This window comes from Theropithecus gelada, chromosome 11 (genome assembly GCF_003255815.1).
Source record: "Theropithecus gelada isolate Dixy chromosome 11, Tgel_1.0, whole genome shotgun sequence".
NCBI lineage: Eukaryota > Metazoa > Chordata > Mammalia > Primates > Cercopithecidae > Theropithecus > Theropithecus gelada.
Genome location: NC_037679.1, coordinates 106,699,663 through 106,720,828, shown reverse-complemented (window position 1 = coordinate 106,720,828; position 21,166 = coordinate 106,699,663). Strand labels below are relative to the sequence as shown.

The window sequence follows — 21,166 nt, the reverse complement described above, 5'->3', positions numbered from 1 at the left end:
GCACAATCATGGCTCTCTACAGCCTCAAATTCCTAGGCTCAAGTGATCCTCCTGCCTCGGCCTCCACCAAGTAACTGGGACTACAGGTGCATGCCACCACACCCAGCTACTTTTTGTATTTTTTGTAGAGACAGGGTTTCACCATGTTTCCCAGGCTGTTCTCAAACTCCTATGGTCAAACGATTTGCCTGCCTCAGCCTCCCAAAGTGCCGGGATACAGGTATGAGCCACCGCACCCAGCCCTGGTTTTTAGTTTTTGGTGATTAGGAATAAAGCTGCAATAAACATTCGTGTGCAGGTGGGTAAACTTAAGTTTTCATTTGCCTTGGGTAAATACCTAATATTACCAGGTCATATGGCAAGTGTATATTTATTTTTATAAAAAGCTGCCAAACCGCTTTCCTAAATGGCTGTATCATTTTGCATTTCAACCATCAATGTTATGAAAATTCCAATTGTTCCACATCCTTGCTAACATTTGGTGTTGTCAGTTTTTTGTTTTGTTTTGGTTTGGTTTGGGTTTTTAGCCATTCTGATAGATGTATGGTATTACCTCATTGTGGTCTTAATTTGCAATGCCCTAATTACTAATGACATTGAGCATATTTGCATGTGCTTATTTGCCATTCATGTATCTTCTCTCATGGAACGTTTGTTCAGAATCATTTGTCCAATTTAAATTGGGTTGTTTTTCCAGGCTGGAGTGCAATGGCATGATCTTGGCTCACTGCAACCTCTGCCTCCCGGGTTCAATCAATTCTCATGCCTCAGCCTCCCAAGTAGCTGGGATTACAGGCACCTGCCACCATGCCCAGCTAATTTTTGTATTTTTAGTAGAAATGGGGTTTTACCATGTTCGCCAGGCTGGTCTCGAACTCCTGACCTCAAGTGATCTGCCTGCTTCAACCTCCCAAAGTGACGACATTACAGGCATGAGCCACTACGCTTGGTACCGGGTTGTTTATTTTCTTACTGTTGAGTTTTGAAAGTTCTTATATATATATAATATATATATATATTCTTTATCAGATAGGTGATTTGCAAATATTTTCTCCTAGTTTGTGTTTTGTCTTTCCATTCTTTTTTTCAAACTTTTTGAAAGACTAGTCAAGTGCAGTAGTGAGAAAGAGGGAAACAGTAGAACAAGGAGTTTAATAACTGTGGGGTTTTATTTGTTTATTTGTTTGTCTGTTTTGAAGACAGGGTCTTGCTCTGTCACCCAGGCTGGAGTGCAGTGTCCCATCTTGGCTCACTGCAGCCTCAACATCCCGGGTTCAAGTGATCCTCCCATCTCAGCTCCGCAAGCAGCTAGGACTACAGCCAACCACCATCACGCACAGCTAATTTTTTTCTATTTTTTGTAGAGATGGGGTTTCACTATGTTGCCCAGGCTGGTCTCAAACTCCTGAGCGCAGGCCATCTGCCCGCTTCAGCCTCCCAAAGTGCTGGGATTACAAGTGTGCACATCCGGCTGGGAGTTCAATAACTGTGAACAGTCTATTGATAACTTATTACCTTTGGACCAGCCTAAACATTTTAAATTTTATTTTATTTTATTTTATTTTAGAGTCATGGTTTCTCTGTGTCACCCAGGCTGGACTCAAACTCCTGGATTTGAGCAATTCTCTTGCCTCAGCCTCTCGCGTTTCTGGGACTACAGGTGTGCACCACCATCCCCAGTTTAACAGTGTCTTTCACAATCAGGTGCGGTGGCTCACGCCTGTAATCTCAGTACTTTAGGAAGCTGAGGCAAGCAGATCACTTGAGCTCAGGAGTTCCAGATCAGCCTGGGCAACATGGCAAAACCCTGTCTCTATGAAAAATTAAAAGTTAACCGGGCATGGTGGCATGTGCCTGTAGTCCCAGCTACTCAGGAGGCTGAGGTGGGAAGATCACTTGTGCCCGGGAGGTCAGGACTACAGTAAGCTGTGATCGTACAACTGCACTCCAGCCTGGGTGGCAAAGCAAGACCCTGTATCAAAAACACAGTGTCTTTCACAAAGGAAAATCTTTAAATTTTTATGACATCTAATTTATGAGTTTTTTTATTTTATGGATAATGCTTTTGACACCATATCCAAGAACTCTTTCCCTCATCCAAGGCCACAAATAGGTCTATGAGTCATTTTGAGGTGATTTTTGTGAAATGTGCAAGGTACCTGTTGAGGTTCTTTTTAAAAATTTTTTGCATATGGTTGCCATCTGTTCCAACACCATTTATTGAAAAGACTATCCTTCCTACATTGAGTTGGTTTTGTGCTTTTGTCAAAAATCAGTTGACAATACATGGTTGGGTCTGTTTTTGGACTCTGTATTCTGTTCCACTGATATATGTTTCTATCCTTGCAATAAATAATACTCTCTTGATTACTGTAGCTTCGATGAATAGATAACTCTATTTCATTCACCCAAAAGCTCCATCAATCAAGATGTGTCATCTTAAGCAAGTTACATAACCTCTCTTAACCTCAGTTTTCTCCACTATAAAAAGAGGATATTAAAGCTGGAAGGGTGGCTCACGCCTGTAATCCCAGCACTTTGGGAGGCCAAGGCAAGAGGATCACTTGAACTCAAGGAGTTCAAGACAAGCTGAGCAACATAGTGAGATCCCATCTTTAAAAAAAAAAAAAAAAAAAATTAGCCAGGTGTGGTGGTGCACATCTGTGGTTGCAGCTACACAGGAGGCTAAAGTGGGAGGTCACTTGAGCCCAGGAGGTCGAGGCTGCAGTGGACCATGATTATACCACAGCACTCCAGCCTTGGCAACAGAGAGAGACCTTGTCTCAAAACAGTAACAACAACAAAAACACAACAAACAAAAACGTAAAAGAGATGGGGCAGGGAAAAGATACATGTTGAAAAGTCACCACCTGTGTACATAAACCAGCTTCCTCCATTAGGCATAATATTGACTTGCACTGCTATTAATAAGAGTTAACATTTTGTAGCACTTCCATTAGTCATCATTTTCACATATTGTAATAATAAATTTGTAAAGTGCTTCCAGATACATTATTTCAGTCAATCATGACAACACCTTTGTGAGGTTGTTTTCTTTATAAGCTTAGAGAGGTTAGGCACAGAAATAATGACCCAGCCTACAAGTTGCTCCTGGCCTAGCCGATGGAGGTGTCCCACAGAGGAAGACTGCCTTAGATTTCAGTCAATCAGATCCACACCCGTGCCCACCTCCATCCAGGAGTATATTTTCATCAGAAAAGCAAATGGCCTCTTCTGTGCCTGTACAGTGAGGCTTAAAAGAGAGGCTGGCCAGGCGCGGTGGCTCAAGCCTGTAATCCCAGCACTTTGGGAGGCCGAGACGGGCGGATCACGAGGTCAGGAGATCGAGACCATCCTGGCTAACAGGGTGAAACGCTGTCTCTACTAAAACATACAAAAAACTAGCCGGGCGCGGTGGCGGGTGCCTGTACTCCCAGCTACTTGGGAGGCTGAGGCAGGAGAATGGCGTAAACCCAGGAGGCGGAGCTTGCAGTGAGCTGAGATTCGGCCACTGCACTCCAGCCTGGGCGACAGAGCGAGACTCCGTCTCAAACAAAAAAAAAAAAAAAGAAAAGAAAAAGAAAATAGGAACCGAAAAACATATAAATGAGAAAACGTCCATAGGAGGTTTGTTTTTTTAAAAAAAGATGGGGTCTCACTATATTGCCCAGGCTGGCATCAGTGATTGGGCTCAGGAGATTCTGCATCTCAGCTTCATCAGTAGCTAGGAATACAGGTGTGTGACACTATACTGGGCTCCACAGGAGTTCTTTGATTGCACAAAGAAAATGACCTTTTAATGAGATCCCTTACTCAGTAAAATTAGCAAGCAACACTTGGCTCTTACCTACCTACACCTACCTCCAAAGTAAGCTGGGTCTCCCCTTTCAGGCAAATGATATAGGAACTGGGAAACCAGCTTAACCAAGATTAACAAACAAAGTTTTGACCATGGCCGGGAGCGGTGGTTCATGCCTGTAATCCTAGTACTTTGGGAGGCCAAGGCGGGAGGATCACTTGAGCCCAAGAGTTCGAGACCAGGGCAACATGCCAAACCTCATCTCTACAAAAAATACAAAAAATTAGCAGCTGTGGTGTCACATGCCTGTAGTCCCAGCTACTCAGGAGGCTGAGGTGAGAGGATCATCTGAGCCCTGGATGTCAAGGCTGCAGTGAGCCGAGATCATACCACTGCACTCCAGCCTGGGTGACAGAGTGAGACCCTGACCAGGGCCTTCTTTTTTTTTGTTTTTTGAGATGGAGTCTTCCTCCGGAGTGCAGAGGCACAATCTCAGCTCACTGGAACCTCTGCCTCCCAGGTTCAAGCAATTCTCTGCATCAGCCTCCTGAGTAGCTGGGATTACAGGCACCTGCCACCACACCCGGCTAATTTTTGTATTTTTAGTAGAGATGGGGGTTTCACCATCTTGGCCAGGCTGAACTTGAACTCCTGACCTCGTGATCCACCCGCCTCAGCCTCCCAAAGTGCTGGGATTACAGGCGTGAGCCACCATGCCCGGCTGACCAGGGCCTTCTTATCTACCTTGGAAGAAGGTGGCCTTTGAGAAATGCCTGAATCTATATGGAGGTTAGCAGCAAAGGAGGCTTAGAGGCAAGTTCATTTAAAACTTCTCCCTTGGGCCTTCCATGCTTTTTCTTACCATGAACATCCTTTGTCCTTTGCAAAGGGGCTTCCCGACCCTAAAATGTCTTTTGATAGTTGTAACCTGCCATAAAAAGTGGCTCCTAGTCCTAATAAAGTAGTATCCATTGTTTCTTTTTTTGCCAAAGCAACCTCGTAATTTTGTTCTTTCCAGCTTGCCTCAGGAGAGACTAAGGTGCAGAGAAGTAGAAAGATGTTCTTAGAGACATTCCAGACATAGCTGGGCCTTTGTTCTTGTTTTTAAAGAAACAATTATTAAAGATATTGTGGTATTATTTTTCAATAAATGGTAAGACATTGCTGGCCAGAAAGATTTAATTACCATATGGTCTTTTAATCAGGCAGAAAGTAAAAGGGAATAATTTAGGATTGAGTGTCACACTGAGCCAGCTGGCCTTCTTCCTGTTGAGATTATTTATAAGAATGACAGGACAGCCCAAGACCTGAATTTGAGCCCAGACTCAGCGGCCTCATGTACGTTGAGCTACAGCTCCAAGGCTCAGTTTCCTTATCATTACAGCTACTTCTCAGAATTTGCGTCAGGATTAAAGGAAATAATGTAGATGAGTGGCTTAGCAGACACTGAGTGCTCCACAAATGGTAGCTATTGTTATTATGTCTTTAACTGTACAGAGAGAACATCTCTCTGCTTATCAGACTGTGTGTCTTGTTTTGTTTTTCTTGTGTGCAGACTGTAGTAAAATGCAACCCAGGAACTTCAGGGAGCTATAACTAAAAACCTAAAATTGGGAATCATTTTTTATACTTTTTCCCACTAGAAACTGTAGACAATCCACATGTTACAATAAAAACTGGGTTGGGGCCGGGCGCAGTGGCTCATTCCTGTAATTCAGTACTTTGGGAGGGCTGAGGCAGTAGTACTGCTTGAGGTCAGGAGTTCAAGACCAGCCCGGACAACACAACAATACCTTGTCTCTACAAAAAAAGAAAAATGTTCTAAATTAGCTGAGTGTGGTGGCACATGCCTGTAGCCTCAGCTACTCAGGAGGCTGAAATGGGAGGATCACTTGAGCCCAGGAGTTTAAGACGCTAGTGACTCTATGATGGTGCCACTGTCCTCCAGCCAGGGCGATAGAGCAAGCCTCTGTCTCTAAAATGTTTCTTTTTTTAAGTTAAGTTGGTAGAAAAAGTATGAAAGTTTGCAACAGATAGTCCAGGTTACAACCTGATGTTCAGTCTCTTGCATTCTAGGGTACTTTTTCCAAATGGGGGAGGGAAAGGTAGGGAGATACAATTTTTCTTTTTTCTTGGTAAGAGGTACCAAAAAGTTACAAAAAGGTACAAGGACTTTGAGAGACATAATTAATGGGTTTGTTTTTTTCCCAGGTAACCTCTGCTAAATTCCTGTTTCATCGTGGCTATTTAAATACGTGGTTATTGAGTAATTTGCATTCTGCTATTGTCAAGTGGCCTGAATTTCCAGGTAATACTGAATAGCCTCCTGCCTCAGCCTCCCAAAGTGCTGGAATTACAGGCGTGAGCCACCGTGCCCAGCCCCAACTCAATTTTAATAGTAATATATGGATTGTCTCCAGTTTGTAGTGGGAAAATTATTAAAAAATGATTCCAAATATTATATTTTGAGGCAAAACCTAGTAAGAATTTTCAGGTAACGCTGGACACATCCCTTTCCATGTGTAGAGGGAAGGCTGAAAGTCACTGCCTGGGGGGACCTTGAAATTTGTCATTGCATTAAGACTTATAATTACCTGTCCAACCAGGTTTGAAAGGAACTTTAGAATTGCCAACCCATTTTTAGGGAAACAGAGAGATTGGGATATTAGGTTCACCTAGTTCAGAGTACAGTCAACTACTGGGGTTCAGATTTTCTTTTTCTTTTTCTTTTTTGAGACGGAGTCTCGCTCTGTTGCCCAGGCCGGAGTGCAGTGGTGCAATCTCTGCTCACTGCAAGCTCCGCCTCCCGGGTTCATGCCATTCTCCTGCCTCAGCCTCCCGAGCAGCTGGGACTACAGACGCCTGCCACCTCGCCCGGCTAGTTTTTTGTATTTTTTAGTAGAGATGGGGTTTCACCACCTTAGCCAGGATGGTCTCGATCTCCTGACCTTGTGATCTGCCAGTCTCGGGCTCCCAAAGTGCTGGGATTACAGGCTTGAACCACCGTGCCTGGCCCAGATTTTCTAAAGGTTAGGACAATGCGGAAAAGGAAGGTAAAAATGTTGAATGGGGCAGCTAGGATCTCAGGGCTGAAGCAAGGTAGGGTGTCCATAGAAAGTAAGATCTGAGGGCTGGGTGCAGTGGCTCACGTCTGTAATCCCAGCACTTTGGGAGGCCAAGGCCGGCAGATCACCTGAGGTCAGGAGTTCAAGACCAGCCTGGCCAACATGGTGAAACCCTGTCTCTGCTAAAAACGCAAAAATTACGCCGGGTGTAGTGACTCACGCCTGTAATTCCAGCACTTTGAGAGACTGAGGCAGGTGGATCACGAGGTCAGCAGATCAAGACCATCCTGGCTAACACAGTGAAACCCCATCTCTACTAAAAATACAAAAAATTAGCTGGGCGTGGTGGCACGTGCCTGTAGTCCCAGCTACTCAGGAGACTGAGGCAGAAGAATCGCTTGAACCCAGGAGGTGGAGGTTGCAGTGACATGAGATCACACCACTGCACTGCCACCTGGGCAACAGAGTGAGACTCTGTCTCCAAAAAAAAAAAAAAAAAATTAGCCAGACGTGCCAGCGCACACCTGTAGTCCCAGCTACACGGGAGGCTGAGGCTGGAGAACTGCTTGAACCTGGGAGGCAGAGGTTACAGTAAGCCAAGACAGCAACACTGCACTCCAGCCTGGGCGATAGAGTAAGACTCTGTCTCAAAAAAAAAAAAAAAAAAAAAGTAGGATCTGGTAGGATCTGAGAGATATACTCCTTAACGAAAGATGAAACATAAAGTACCTAAGCTTATAATATTCAGTTATGGCTATAGGATCATATTTTTAAAACCCATATAATCAAAGGTATAAAATTACCTGCCCAACCTAAAATGAAAAGTTCACTAAGAAAAAAATAGGCCGGACACAGTGGCTCACGCCTGTAATCCCAGCACTTTGGGAGGCCGAGGCGGGCGGATCACGAGGTCGGGAGATCGAGACCATCCTGGCTAACACGGTGAAACCCCATCTCTACTAAAAATGCAAAAAAAATTAGCCGGGCGTGGTGGCGGGCGCCTGTAGTCCCAGCTACTCAGGAGGCTGAGGCAGGAGAATGGTGTGAACCCGGGAGGCGGCGGAGCTTGCAGTGAGCCGAGATTGTGCCACTGCACTCCAGCCTGGGTGACAGAACAAGACTCCATCTCGAAAAAAAAAAAAAAGAAAAAATAGCCATTACTCAGTGTGATTATATGAACATTAAGGTTAATAAAAAAGGTTTTTCTCCTTTTAGAAACTTTAGCATATGAAATTATCTTTGCACGTCACTCTAAGATATATTTTTTAAATAGTGTTTACAGTTGCTATCCAGTAAAGGATACATTTCAAATGTATCTTGATTAGACAGTCACCTGTAACAAAAGTTCCTTTCCTTGAAAATGTTTGCAGGAGTTCAGAAAACATAGTAACTTCACTTTACTGTAGCACTGATAGTCTTTTTCCGTTCCAGCTTTTGCTTGCTTCTTTTTAAGGCACAAAGAACACACATCTTCTCGATCTCCCTGGCTTTCAGGCCACTTGACGATAGCAGAATACAAATTCCTCAGTAACCACATATTTAAATAACCACAGTAAAAATAGGAGTTTAGCAGAGGTGTCCTGGGAAAAAAACAAAATCAGTGACCTGTGCAAGATGTGTATCCTCTCCATTCAGTCTCCCCCTATTATCTGTCCCCACCTGCCAAGCCAACTTTATCTCTTAGTATTCTCCAGAACACCCCTCTCCCCAAATCTGTCCCTTGCAGAGCCACCAATTTTACAGTCAGTTCCTTGCTCAAAAATCCTCAAGGACTTCTGTATCAGTTAAGATTTGCCTTTGGCAGCTAGTAACAGAGCCCAGAAATAATAGCGGCTTAAACAAGATAAAAGTGTACTTTTCTTTTCTGTACAGGAATTCTGGAGATAAGTGGCACAAAGTTGGTGTGGCAGCGCCTATAGTTCCTGTATCTTTCTGCTCCACAATGCACCTTCTATCCTCAGGCACAAAGGATGCCTCCTCAAATTGCAGCCATCTCACACACCTCATAGGCAGCCAAAAGGGGACAGACAGGCAGATGTCAAACTTCTTTTCAAATGCCATCAGAACCTAACACAGTCCAGCATACTTCATAAGCACTCATTAAATTTCAGATACAAGAATCAATTAATTCTGTGGCACTACTGAGGTAGGGAAATTTATCACTCACAAAACTTTATAGTAAATATCAACAGTATACCCAAGGCACCATGTTAGAAACTATAAAGTATCATTTGAAATTATTAAAATGACACCCTTTTAAGATATGTAGATATGTAAACATCTCCATAATTAACCAGGCACATTGGGATTCATGCTTGTCATCCCAATGATTTGGGAGGCTAAATTCGGAGGACTGCTTGAGCAAAGGAGTTCAAGACCAGCCAGGGCAACATAGTGAGACCCCCATCTCTAAAAATATTTAAAAGTAGCCAGGTGTGGTGGCATGCACCTGCAGTCCCAGCTACTCAGGAGGCTGAGGCAGGAGGACTGCTTGAGCCTAAGAGGTCGAGGCTGCCGTGAGCCATGATCATGCCACTGCACTCCAGCCTGGGCAATAGAGCGAGACTCCATGTGTCTTTAAAAAAAAAAAAAAAAAAAAAGGACTTGCTTACTCTGGTGAGGAAGGGGAGAGCCTCCCCTCATGTGTAGCAGTGGCAGCATATTCCAGAGTAAAAACATAATAATAAAATAGTGAACACACACATCGTTACAACTTTATGCAGGCTTTGTTGTCAGTTCTTTACATATATTCCATGTTTTTCTCATAGAAAGACATTCTTAAGACTGTGAAGAGAGAGGAAAAGCAGGAAACAGAATTAAGGTATGTAGGGTACTTAGTCCAGGGCCTGGCGCATAGTAGGCACTCATTATGCTTGTTACCAACAAAAGGTCTCCAGAGAACATTCGGTCCCCTTCTTCCCGCTAGATAACGACCCTCCACATTCTCAAGCATTCGCTGAACCTCGCTCCACTGTCGTGCAGCCACATTCCCACGGTGGAACAAATCCGTCGGAAGACATCAATAGGAACTACAGCTCTACTCAGGTAGATAACACCAACCCTGGCCCCCACCCCAGCCTGGATCCTCAGTTGAGGATATGCCCAAGATAAGCGCCCAGCTCCCCACTTCTCACTTTCCATCAGCAGTACTCTTTCTTGAGTGTAGATTTGTTTTATTTTGTTTTACTGGAGAAGGGGAGGAGGAGAGGTGGAGGCAAAACGGGGGAAAGGAAACAAAGAAGATGAGACACAGGAATTATTTCAGGTCTCAGTTTTGGCAGGGGCTCATGTGTAAAGCTGTTATGTTCGAGAAATATAAAAGACTAATACTTTTCCTAAAGATTGAAACAGAAACACTTGTGATTGGACTGGGAATTACACCTCACTTAGATGAGCTCCCAAAGAACTTGAGTTGATTGCTGAGGAAATGAACAAATAGTGATCGATTTGCTGACAACTGTAAAAGCGTACGGGGCGGATCACAGCCATTATAGCTTCCTGTGGAGTCACTGGCCAACTCTAGGTTGTTACACCACTGTAGCCAGCAGAGGTCTCTCTTTTATTAATCTTCAATTTAAAAAAAGAGAAAAAAAAGTCCTCTGGGTTGTTTATTTCTATGATCCTTTTGAAGTCTCTTTCTAAAGCCAAATAAATAATGAATCATTTGGCCAAAGCATCTTTGAATATTGAATCTAGTCACTTAGTAAAAATGAAAGACAAAAATGCTGAGCTACTTGAAGCAAAAGATTCAGTATTTACCTCTAAGCTATTCATTCGCTTAGAAGATTCACACCAATCACACAACCAAAGAGCAAAACATGGGCCAGACTCTAAAACAGCATGAGCAACTGGCTGAGGATGACAATGAAAAGGAAGCTCCAGCTAAGACTGATAGCTGGGTGGAGCAGGAGGCTGGCGAGGTCCACTACTTTGGATCTCTGGTTCAGTAGCTGACACTAGGCAGGGCTCTTCCTTGAATGTGCTCCTTCAAAAGCCTGAAATACACCACTTGCGACCACATCCCCTCAATCCCCTCTAATGGTCCAAGCACTACTCATTACACCCTCCTTACTTAATGAAATCGGGAGTTTTGGTTTTTGAAAATTCGATTGTGTAGGGTAAGCAGCATCATGGAGAACTATCAAGGCGAAAGCTTGAACTTGCTTTCCCGCGTCCTATTGGGATAGCCCCAACATAAGACTAAGGATTTCAACTAATATTAGATAAAGTGAGGAAACAATAAAATTTAATTGAAGCTGCTCAAGTCACTCTCTTATTTTATTTGATTTTATTTATTCTTTTGAGACAGGGTCTCAGTCTGTCACCCAGGCTGAAGTGCAGTGGCGTGATCATGGCTCACTATAGCCTTGACCTCCCAGGCTCAGGTGGTTCTCCCACCTCAGCCTCCCGAGTAGCTGGGACTACAGCTGCACACCACCATGCCCAGCTAGTGTTATTTATTTATTTATTTATTTATTTATTTTATTTTTTTTTTTTGAGACGGAGTCTCGCTCTGTAGCCCAGGCTGGAGTACAGTGGCCGGATCTCAGCTCACTGCAAGCTCCGCCTCCCGGGTTCACGCCATTCTCCTGCCTCAGCCTCCCGAGTAGCTGGGACTACAGGCGCCCGCCACCTCGCCCGGCTAGTTTTTGTATTTCTTAGTAGAGACGGGGTTTCACCGTGTTAGCCAGGATGGTCTCGATCTCCTGACCTCGTGATCCGCCCATCTCGGCCTCCCAAAGTGCTGGGATTACAGGCTTGAGCCACCGCGCCCGGCTTATTTATTTATTTTTGAGACAGAATCTCACTCTTATTGCCCAGACTGCAGTGCAATGGCACCATCTTGGCTCACCCCAACCTCCACCTCCTGGGTTCAAGCAGTTCTCCTACCTCAGCCTCCCAAGTAGCTGGGATTACAGGCGTGCACCACCACGCCCAGCTAATTTTTTGTATTTTTAGTAGAGACGGGGTTTCATCAGGCTGGCCAGGCTAGTCTTGACCTCCTGAGTGATCCTCCTACCTCAGCCTCCTAAAGTGCTGGGATTACAGGCATGAGCCACTGCTCCCGGCCTAGTTTTTTGTATTTTTAGTAGAGATGGGGTTTTGCCATGGTACCCAGGCTGGGTTCAAGTGATCCACCTGCCTCAGCTTCCCAAAGTGCTGAGATTACAGGCATGAGCTTATTTTATGTTAGTTTACAGACAAGATCTCACTCTGTCACCCAGGCCTGAGTGGCAGTGGTGGATTATAGTTCACTAAAACCTTTTCTTTTCAGGAAAGGCCTTTTTCTTTTCAGGAATTCCTGGGCCCAAGCGATCCTCCTGCTTCAGCTTCCCAAGTAGCTATGACTACAGGTGCTCGCCACCATGCCTGGCTTATTTATTTGTTTATTTATTGTAGAAATGAGGTCTCACATTGCCCAGGCAGGTCTTGAATGCCTAACCTCAAATGATCCTCTTCAGCCTCCCAAGCAATCCACCTTGGCCTCCCAAAGCACTGAGATTGCAGGCATCAGCCACTGTGCCTGCCAAATCACCTTTAAAGTATCCAGTGGCTTCCCATTGCAGTTAAAGTCCAAAATTCCTAATGTGGCTTAAAAAGCCCATCACTCCAGCCACATCACTCATTCCTTCTGCCATTGGCTCACTGCCCCCCAGCCACAAGCACTTTCTTTCAAAGCTCTTCTCTGACTTGCAGCCTTGGACTGTGTTCTGCCTGGCTCACTCTCCTTCCTCTCCTCCTTTCAACTGGTTAACTCATGCTCAGCTTCCAGGTCTCAGCTTGAAAGTAATTTCTTTAGGAGGGATTCTGTAGCCCCTGCTGTAGGTCAGGGCCCCTGTTTCAAACTCTTACTGCATCCTACAGGCAGCCACTGGAACATAGGGGAAGGCACTGCTGGTGAGGGGGATGGAATGGCATTTTTGATTTTTGTTTGTTTGTTTGTTTTAGAGATGGGGTCTTGCTCTGTTGCTCAGGTGGACTTGAACTCCTGGGCTCAAGGGATCTTCCACCTCAACCTCCTGAGTAGCTGAGACTATAAGTGGCTGCCCGGCTGAAGGGAGTGTTGGGTGGATTTTAAAGGCCCTTTTCTTTTCAGTAAACACAGGCTGGCTTGGGGAAAGAGTTTCGATTTTAGCCCCTGCTTGCTTCCTCAGTTAGTCACCTTGTCTGGGATCCAAACTGCTAGAGCATGAAGCAGAAGCTCTGAGGTCCCTGCATGGCACTCATCCTTCACAACATTCACCTAAATTCCGTGGAATAATTACAGCTGTGATGCCCTGTGGAGCTCCAGGAAGCCAGCACTCCGGTTTGTGACCTTGAAGCCCACAGAGCCTGGCCTTAGTAAAGGCCCCCTGAGAGTGCACGCCACAGTGTGCAGCAGTATCTGGCACTACTGGTTGAGGTTACACATTCACGTGCTTTTTTTCTAGTGAGATTATAAACGTTCATTGTTCAGCCTACGCTATTATACGATCATCTTCTTTTGATTTTGAGTATGTGGTTTGTGGCCAAAAATTAGGACTCTAGCTTCCCTGAAAAATAGAACCTGATCCACAGGGATGGAATGTGTGATCTTGACTAGGAAACAGGAATCACAGAGCTGTAAGCCAGAAGGAATCTATAAATCATCTTCGTTTAACTTCCCCACTTTACAGGAAATCAAGAATTAGAATAGTCTCATCTGTAAAATGGAAAGACCGGATACAGTGATCTCCCGTAGCCAATAGTCTGAGATTCTAAGATTTGCCCCAGGTCAGTCACATGGAGAGGGACAGCCAAAGATTAATCGGTTAACTTGAAATGTGAAACCATTTTCCCAGCACTATGTCCTAAGTAACTAATCTAAGGCAGGGAGTTGATCTGTTGAATTCCCAGGCAGATTCCCTGAGTGTGCCAAGTGCCAAAGATTAAGGAATGTGAGTTTTGGGATCATGTTATCAGTAAAATCCCATATGGCAAAAAGATGGAATAACCTCAATTTTCCATAGTTTGTTAAGATATCTTTGAGTTAATGGGGATGATATTTATACCTCATTTATGTGCCCCAGAAGCCAAACCATGTACACAAACACGCATACGCACACTCCTAACTCATGTACAGATTTAATGGCATCTGAAGTTAGATAGAAAAATGGAGGAAAAATTATTATAGAAATGCCTTGTGCTCTGCTAATGTCTGAGAATAACGAGACTGTATGTGAGACATAAAGAGAAACTCTGATTCCACGCTCAAGAAATTGTAATGATAATTCTTTTTCAAATTTAAAATACCAGCTGGGCACAGTGGCTCACGCCTGTAATCCCAACACTTTGGGAGACTGAGGAGGGCAGATCACTTGAGGTCAGGAGTTTGAGACCAGCCTGGCCAACATGGTGAAACCCTGTCTCTACTAAAAATACAAAAAAAGTATCTGGGTGTGGTGGCACGCGTCTGTAATCTCAGCTACTCAGGAGGCTGAGGCAGGAGAATTGCTTGAACCCTGGAAGCAGAGGTTGCAGTGAGCCGAGATCAGGCCACTGCACTCTAGCCTGGGCAACAGGGTGAGACTCTGTCTCCAAAAAAAAAAAAAAAAAAAAAAACAAAAAAAACTGAAATACCTTCATGGTTTTTTCCTTGTTAAAGTCTACTGTTAAAAATGCAAACAGTCACGAGGTCAGGAGATCGAGACCATCCTGGCTAACACGGTGAAACCCCGTCTCTACTAAAAAATACAAAAAAAAAACTAGCTGGGCGAGGTGGCGGGCGCCTGTAGTCCCAGCTACTCGGGAGGCTGAGGCAGGAGAATGGCGTAAACCCAGGAGGCGGAGCTTGCAGTGAGCTGAGATCTGGCCACTGCACTCCAGCCTGGGCGGCAGAGCGAGACTCTGTCTCAAAAAAAAAAAAAAAAAAAAATGCAAACAGTACATAAATGTTTAAGGGAAAGTCTCTTCATAATCCTGACCTCAGAAATAGGAACTACAGATGTCAATGTGGTGGGTAACCTTCCATGACAATTGTATGCCTATATACATGTGAATTTTTAAATTTTTCACAAAAATACATTCATACCATAGATACTGTTCTGTGCCTGCTTTTCATCTTAATGTGTTACAGAAACTTTAATATTAAGCTGTATAACTTTTTTTTTTTTTTTGAGACACTGTCTTGTTCTGCCACCCAGGCTGCAGTGCAGTGGCATGATCATGGCTCACTGCAGCCTAGACCTCCTCCTGTCTTAGGTGATCCTCCTACCTCAGCCTTCTGAGTAGCTGGGACTACAGGCCTGTGCCACCACATCCAGCTAATTTTTTTTTTTTTTTTTTGGTGTTTTTGTAGAGATGGAGTTTCACCATGTTGCCCAGGTTGGTCTCACACTCCTGGACTTAATCCATCCGCCTCTCTCAGTCTCCAAAAGTGCTGGGATTATAGGCATGAGCCACCCTGCCCAGCCAAGACATATAACTATTAATACATATAAAGGGTGTTTTAATGGCTATAATTTGTACCTTTCTTGCATATACCATAGTTGGATCAATCAAATAATCAATTCTGTAACCCTACATCTAAAGGGTTTTTCTTTGGTTGTTTACTCTTTTGTTCTTTTTAAAATCTAATATTTAACATTACAGTGATTACTTTGGTAAATATATCTTTAGTCATACATCTGATTATTTCTCAAAATTAAATTCGTAGTAAAGTACATACTTTTTCTTTTTCTTTTCTTTTTTTTTTTTTTTTTATGAGACAGTCTTGCTCTGTTGCCCAGGCTGGAGTAGAGTGCAGTAGCATAATCTCTGCTCACTGCAACCTCCGCCTCCCAGATTTAAGCGATTCTCCTGCCTCAGCCTCTCAAGTAGCTGGGATCCCAGGCATGCACCACCACACCCGGCTAATTTTTGTACTTTTAGTAGAGACGGGGTTTCGCAGGCTGGTTTCGAACTCCTGACCTCAAGTGATCCTCTTGCTTCAGCCTCCCAAAGTGCTGGGATTACAGGTGTAAAGTTTCCATAACACATTAAGACCAAACCATTTTAACTGTTTTTGCATATCTAATTCTCTTTATTAAACGCCAATTTAAAATATTTGTTTTTCTTAATGGTAATAACGGCAGTAAATAACAGTCACAACGCCCAGCTGGAAAGTACATACATTTTAAATGCACAGTATATAATATGTATGTGTATGTAAGGGGGATTTAATATTTTTCTCCAAACGGTTAGCTGTAACCTAACACCATTTATTGCATAGCATAGTTTCTCTCTACTTAGACAATTTATGTTTATCATGTTATCAATTCTTCGTCAGGCTTTTAAAAGAGAATAGAGAGCTTGAAGGAAAAGCCAGAATAAGATGATGGTTTTGGAGAGACTGGTATTACCAGCAACGTACAGGTATTAAAATTAAAAGCAGGAATGGATGGGGATGTGTTGACAGAATCAACCTCTTACATACTTATAGTTGTGCTGGCTCTAAGAGGCTGATTCGGGGGATTTCTATGTACAAAGTAAGGAGATGCCACTAAGCTAAAGATGAGATTATTTGGATGAGAGGGATTTTACACTGAACCTGAAGATGGTCGTGGCTTCCACGCATGCAAACTCTTTGCTTCTCTGGCCACCAATGAGGCTGGAAGAATATCACTCACCCTCAGATAGAAAGGAGGGAAGCAAAGATTAAACTGTCAAGAAAGAATAATGGCCATCTTTGTAGCTGAGTGCCTCAATTTACCTATATTTATATATTCTGTATATGGTTTATATCCCAATAGTCTACAATTGAGCATGTTTTCATTTATTAAAAGCCTTTCATATTTCCTTTTCCAGTAACTGTGTTCATATCCTTTGCTTATTTTTATACTGGTTTGTGTTTTCTTCATTGATTTGTAGAAACCCTTTATTTATTGGGGAAATTAACCCTGTGATATGTGGGTTGCAAACATTTTTCCCTCTTTGTCATTGCATATGTATGTGGGTGTATGTGCTATTGACTTATTACCGCAAATAAATCTATACCAAGTCCTTTCATAAATCATTAGATGTGACACTAAATTCAACAAGTGCCTCAAAAAAATTTTATTGTGGTAAAAATACATAAAATTTACCATTTTAACTGGTTTTGCATATCTAATTCTCTTTATTAAATGCCAATTTAAAATATTTGTTTTTCTTAATGGTAATAACAGCAGTAATTAAAAATAATAAGACATATTGACAAGGTTAACATAGTACTGGCTGTGGTTACTGGGAGAAGACAAAATAAAAACTGGATATCCCCATTAATCTGATTGTTTACAAATATGTAATGGTCATTATTATACACCATGTATTGGGCTAAATATAACACATACATTATTCCATTGAATACTTTTAATAACCCTATGAGAGTTATAAGCATCCTCATTATATAGACAAAGAAATAAAAACTTTTTTTTTCTTTTTTTTTCTTTTTTTAGAGGAAGTCTCGCTCTTGTCCCCCAGGCTGGAGCGCAATGGCACAATCTCGGCTCACTGCAACCTCTGCCTCCCAGGTTCAAGTGATTCTGCTGCCTCAGCCTCCCAAGTAGCTGGGATTACAGGTGCCTGCCACCACGCCCGGCTAATTTTTGTATTTTTAGTAGAGATGGGGTTTCACCATGTTGTCCAGACTGGTCTCAAACTCCTGACCTCAAGTGATCTGCCCGCCTCAGCCTCCCAAAGTGCTGGGATTACAGGTGTGGGCCACCATGCCCAGCGGAAATAAAAACTTGAAAAAGTGAAGGAACTTGCAAATGGCAATTCAGTAACTGGACTCAAACCCAGGCAGTAGGATTCCAGAGCCTGAAATTGAACCACTACAGTACCTCACAAATAATATAACCTGGTACACTGTGTGAGATTCTTTTAGACATAACATGAATGAACTTTAAATTTTTCCAGTGGGCCAGGCATGATGGTTCATGCCTGTAATTTCAGCACTTTGGGAGGCTAAGGTGGGAGGATCACTTGAGGCTAGGAGTTCAATATCAGCCTGGACAACATAGCAAGAACCTGTCTCTCTCTCTCTCTCTCTCTCTCTCTCACTCTCACACACACACACACAAAGTTAGCTGGGCATGGTGGTGTGCACCTGCAATCCTAGCTACTTGGGAGGCTAAGACAGGAGGATCACTTGAGCCCAGGAGGTCGAGGCTGCAGTGAGTCATTGCACTCCAGCCTAGGTAACAGAGTGAGACTTGGTCTCAAAAAAAAAAAAAATGTTCCAGTAGTTGTATATTATTTTATTGTGGTTAAATACAAGTAAGATACAACTTACCATTTAGGTTTAAATGGTTTTATTTTATTTTTATTTTTTAAAATAATATATAATAATTTTATATATTATATATTAATATATATAATGAATATTTATTATATATAAATGTATATTCATATATAAATACTACATAATAAAATAAAATAATTTTATAAAAATAACTGCTTTATTTTTATTGTTATTTTTTTAGAGCTGCCAAGCTGGAGTGCAGTAGTAAAATCATAGCTCATTGTAGCCTGAGCTACAGCCCCGAACTCCTGGGCTAGAGCAATCCCCTTGCCTCAGCCTCCAGAATAGCTTAACTATTTATTTTTATTTAAAATTTTATTTTTATTTTTATTTTTTTAGAAACGGGTCTCGCTATGTTGTCCGAGCTGGTCTTAAAATCCTGGCCTCAAGAGATCCTCCCAACTGAGCACAGTGGCTCACACCTGTAATCTCAACACTTTTGGAGACCAAGGCAGGAGGATCACTTGAGGTTCAAGACCAGCCTGGGCAACATAGGGAGATCCTGTCTCTACCAAAAAGAAAAAAAAAAATTACATCTTCTGAATTCTATGTTTATTGTTGTACTTAGAAAGACCTTCCCCAACTCTAAGATTTTATTTTTTAAAATCCCTTGAGGTTTCTCCTTGCATGTCTATGGTTTCATTTCTTTCTACTTCATCCTCTTTAATTCTTCAGAAATTTATCCTGATGTGTGAGATAAGAATCCCACTTTTTTTTAATGCCGACAGATTTATATTTAAAACTAGGCAAATTCATTTTAAATCTGCATGGGAAAAATGGCAAGCAAAAGAAAACAGGAAAAAAAAAAAGAGTAAAAGGGACTCATCGAGATGTGGAGGACTCATCCCACAAGCAATTAAAACATATTCCAAATTTACGGTAATTATAATATGGTCCTGAGTGGACAGACTGCTAGAACAAAGGAACAAAACAGGATGATCAGAACCTGTTATCAGAATTTAGTGTAAAGAGGTGCAGATGAATTAGGGGGGGACTGCCATCTTTGTCATGTTGGGTGTTTCCATCCAAGCATATGGTATACGTTTGCATCTGTGCAGACCTCTGCTAGAGACCCAGTCTTAGAATGAGCACACCTGTCCATCTCCCCACCAGCTTCCTGTCTCCTGAAGAGTAGCAGTGAGGCCCTGCCTGTGCAGGTTTTATGTGGGGTCTAAATTGTTTTTTCCAGAGTCATAACTAACATATTGGACTTTCCAATCTTTCTCTTTCTTTCTTTTCTGTCTCTTTTTTTCTTTTTTTTTGAGACAGGGTCTCACTGTTGCCCAGGCCGGCATGCAGTGGCGTGATCTCTGCTCACTGCAACCTCAGCCTTCCAGCCTCAAGCAATCCTCCCACCTCAGCCTCCCGAGTAGCTGGGGCTACAGGCAGCACCACCACACTCAGTTAAGTTTTTTTTTGTTTTTTGTAGAAACGGGGTTTCACCATGTTTCCCAGGCTGGTCTGGAACTCCTGAGTTCAAGCGATCTGCCCGCCTCAGCCTCCCAAAGTGTGCGGATTACAGGCGTAAGCCAATGTGTCCGGCCTCCAGTCTTCCTATTGCCATAAAGTGAAAAGCTGTGGTGACCAAGTCTGAGTTCATCAGACATATCTATACTATATTCCCGTAGTCTGGGCTCGAAACCTACATTAAGTGTTAAAGATTAAACAGGCTGGGCTCAGTGGCTCACACCTGTAATCCCACCACTTTGGGAGGTAAGGTGTGAGGATCGCTTGAAGTCAGGCATTCAATACCAGCCTGATCAACATAGCAAGACCTCACCTCTACAAAAGTAAAAAAACTGCTAGAGGTAGTAGCACACATCTGTAGTCCCAGCTACATGGGAGGCTGAAGGAGAGGATTTCCTGAGCCCAGGAGCTTGAGGCTGCAGTGAGCCATGCTCATGCCCACTGCACTCCAGCCTGGGTGACAGAGTGAGACCCATCTTTAAAAGAAAAATAAATAAATAAATAAATAAATTAAAGATTAAACAGTAGGTGTTAGATGTTGGCAGAATTCTATTTAAAGGTTTCAGAGATGCTAGGTGTGGTGGCTCATGCCTGTCATCTCAGCACTTTGGGAGGCCAAGGCCGGAGAATCATTTCAGGCCAGGAGTTCGAGACCAGCCTGGGCAACATAGCAAGACTCTTTCTACAAAGTTTAAAAAAAAAAAAAAAATGGTTTCAGAGCACACATGTAATTGTAGTGATTCTGGAGGCCGAGGTGGGAGGAATGCATGAGTCCAGGATCTGGAGGTTGCAGTGAGACATGACCACACCACTGCACTCCAGCCTGGATGACAGGGAGACTCATATCTTTTTAAAAAAAAATAGCAAGAATAAATAAATAAATAATAAAGCTTTCAGAGGCTGAGTTAGGGTCTCACTTTAATTTGAAAAGTTAGGATGGCAGCTGGAAGTGACCACCTACTCCTCAGCATTAATAGTCACCACTCTTAAAGATGGGGCCTCAAGTTACCACAGGTGTTAGTCTTGAAGAGTAATGTCCAATAGAAATATAATTTGAACCACATCTGTCAATTGTCTAGTAACTCCACTAAAAAAGCAAAATGGAACAGATGAAATTCATTTTAATATTTTATTTAGCCCAATATAACAAAATATTATTTCAATAGGTAATCAATATTAAAATTAATGAAATATTTAACATTTTCTTTTCATAGTAATTCTTGGAAACATGGTGTTTATGTCATATAGCACATCTCAATTTGGACTAGCCACATTCAAGTGCTCAAATAGCCAAGCAGCTCTACAAGATGCTAATGAGCAAGGAAAGTGGCTTAATTTAGTGGAAATCCAGAAATGCCAAGGTTGGAAATACAGTTTCTCAGGGGTCTGGAACAGACTTTGAAATCACTAGTCCAAATACTATTTGATATTTGCATCTTGTCTACAACGTTCCTATCACCGAGCCATCCAAGACTAGTCCTTGACTCACACTCCAGGGATGGTGAGCTCACTGTTTCCTGAGGCTAGAGTGTCTTCAACTCAAAAAAGTTCCCA

General features: G+C 42.8%; 1 protein-coding gene across 1 annotated transcript in view; it reads right to left on the bottom strand.

Annotated features, from left to right (window-relative positions):
* The window catches only part of APOLD1 (apolipoprotein L domain containing 1), a 71,884-nt gene that overhangs the window by 49,724 nt on the left and 994 nt on the right, over positions 1-21,166 (bottom strand). The gene's annotated exons all lie outside the window — the stretch shown is intronic.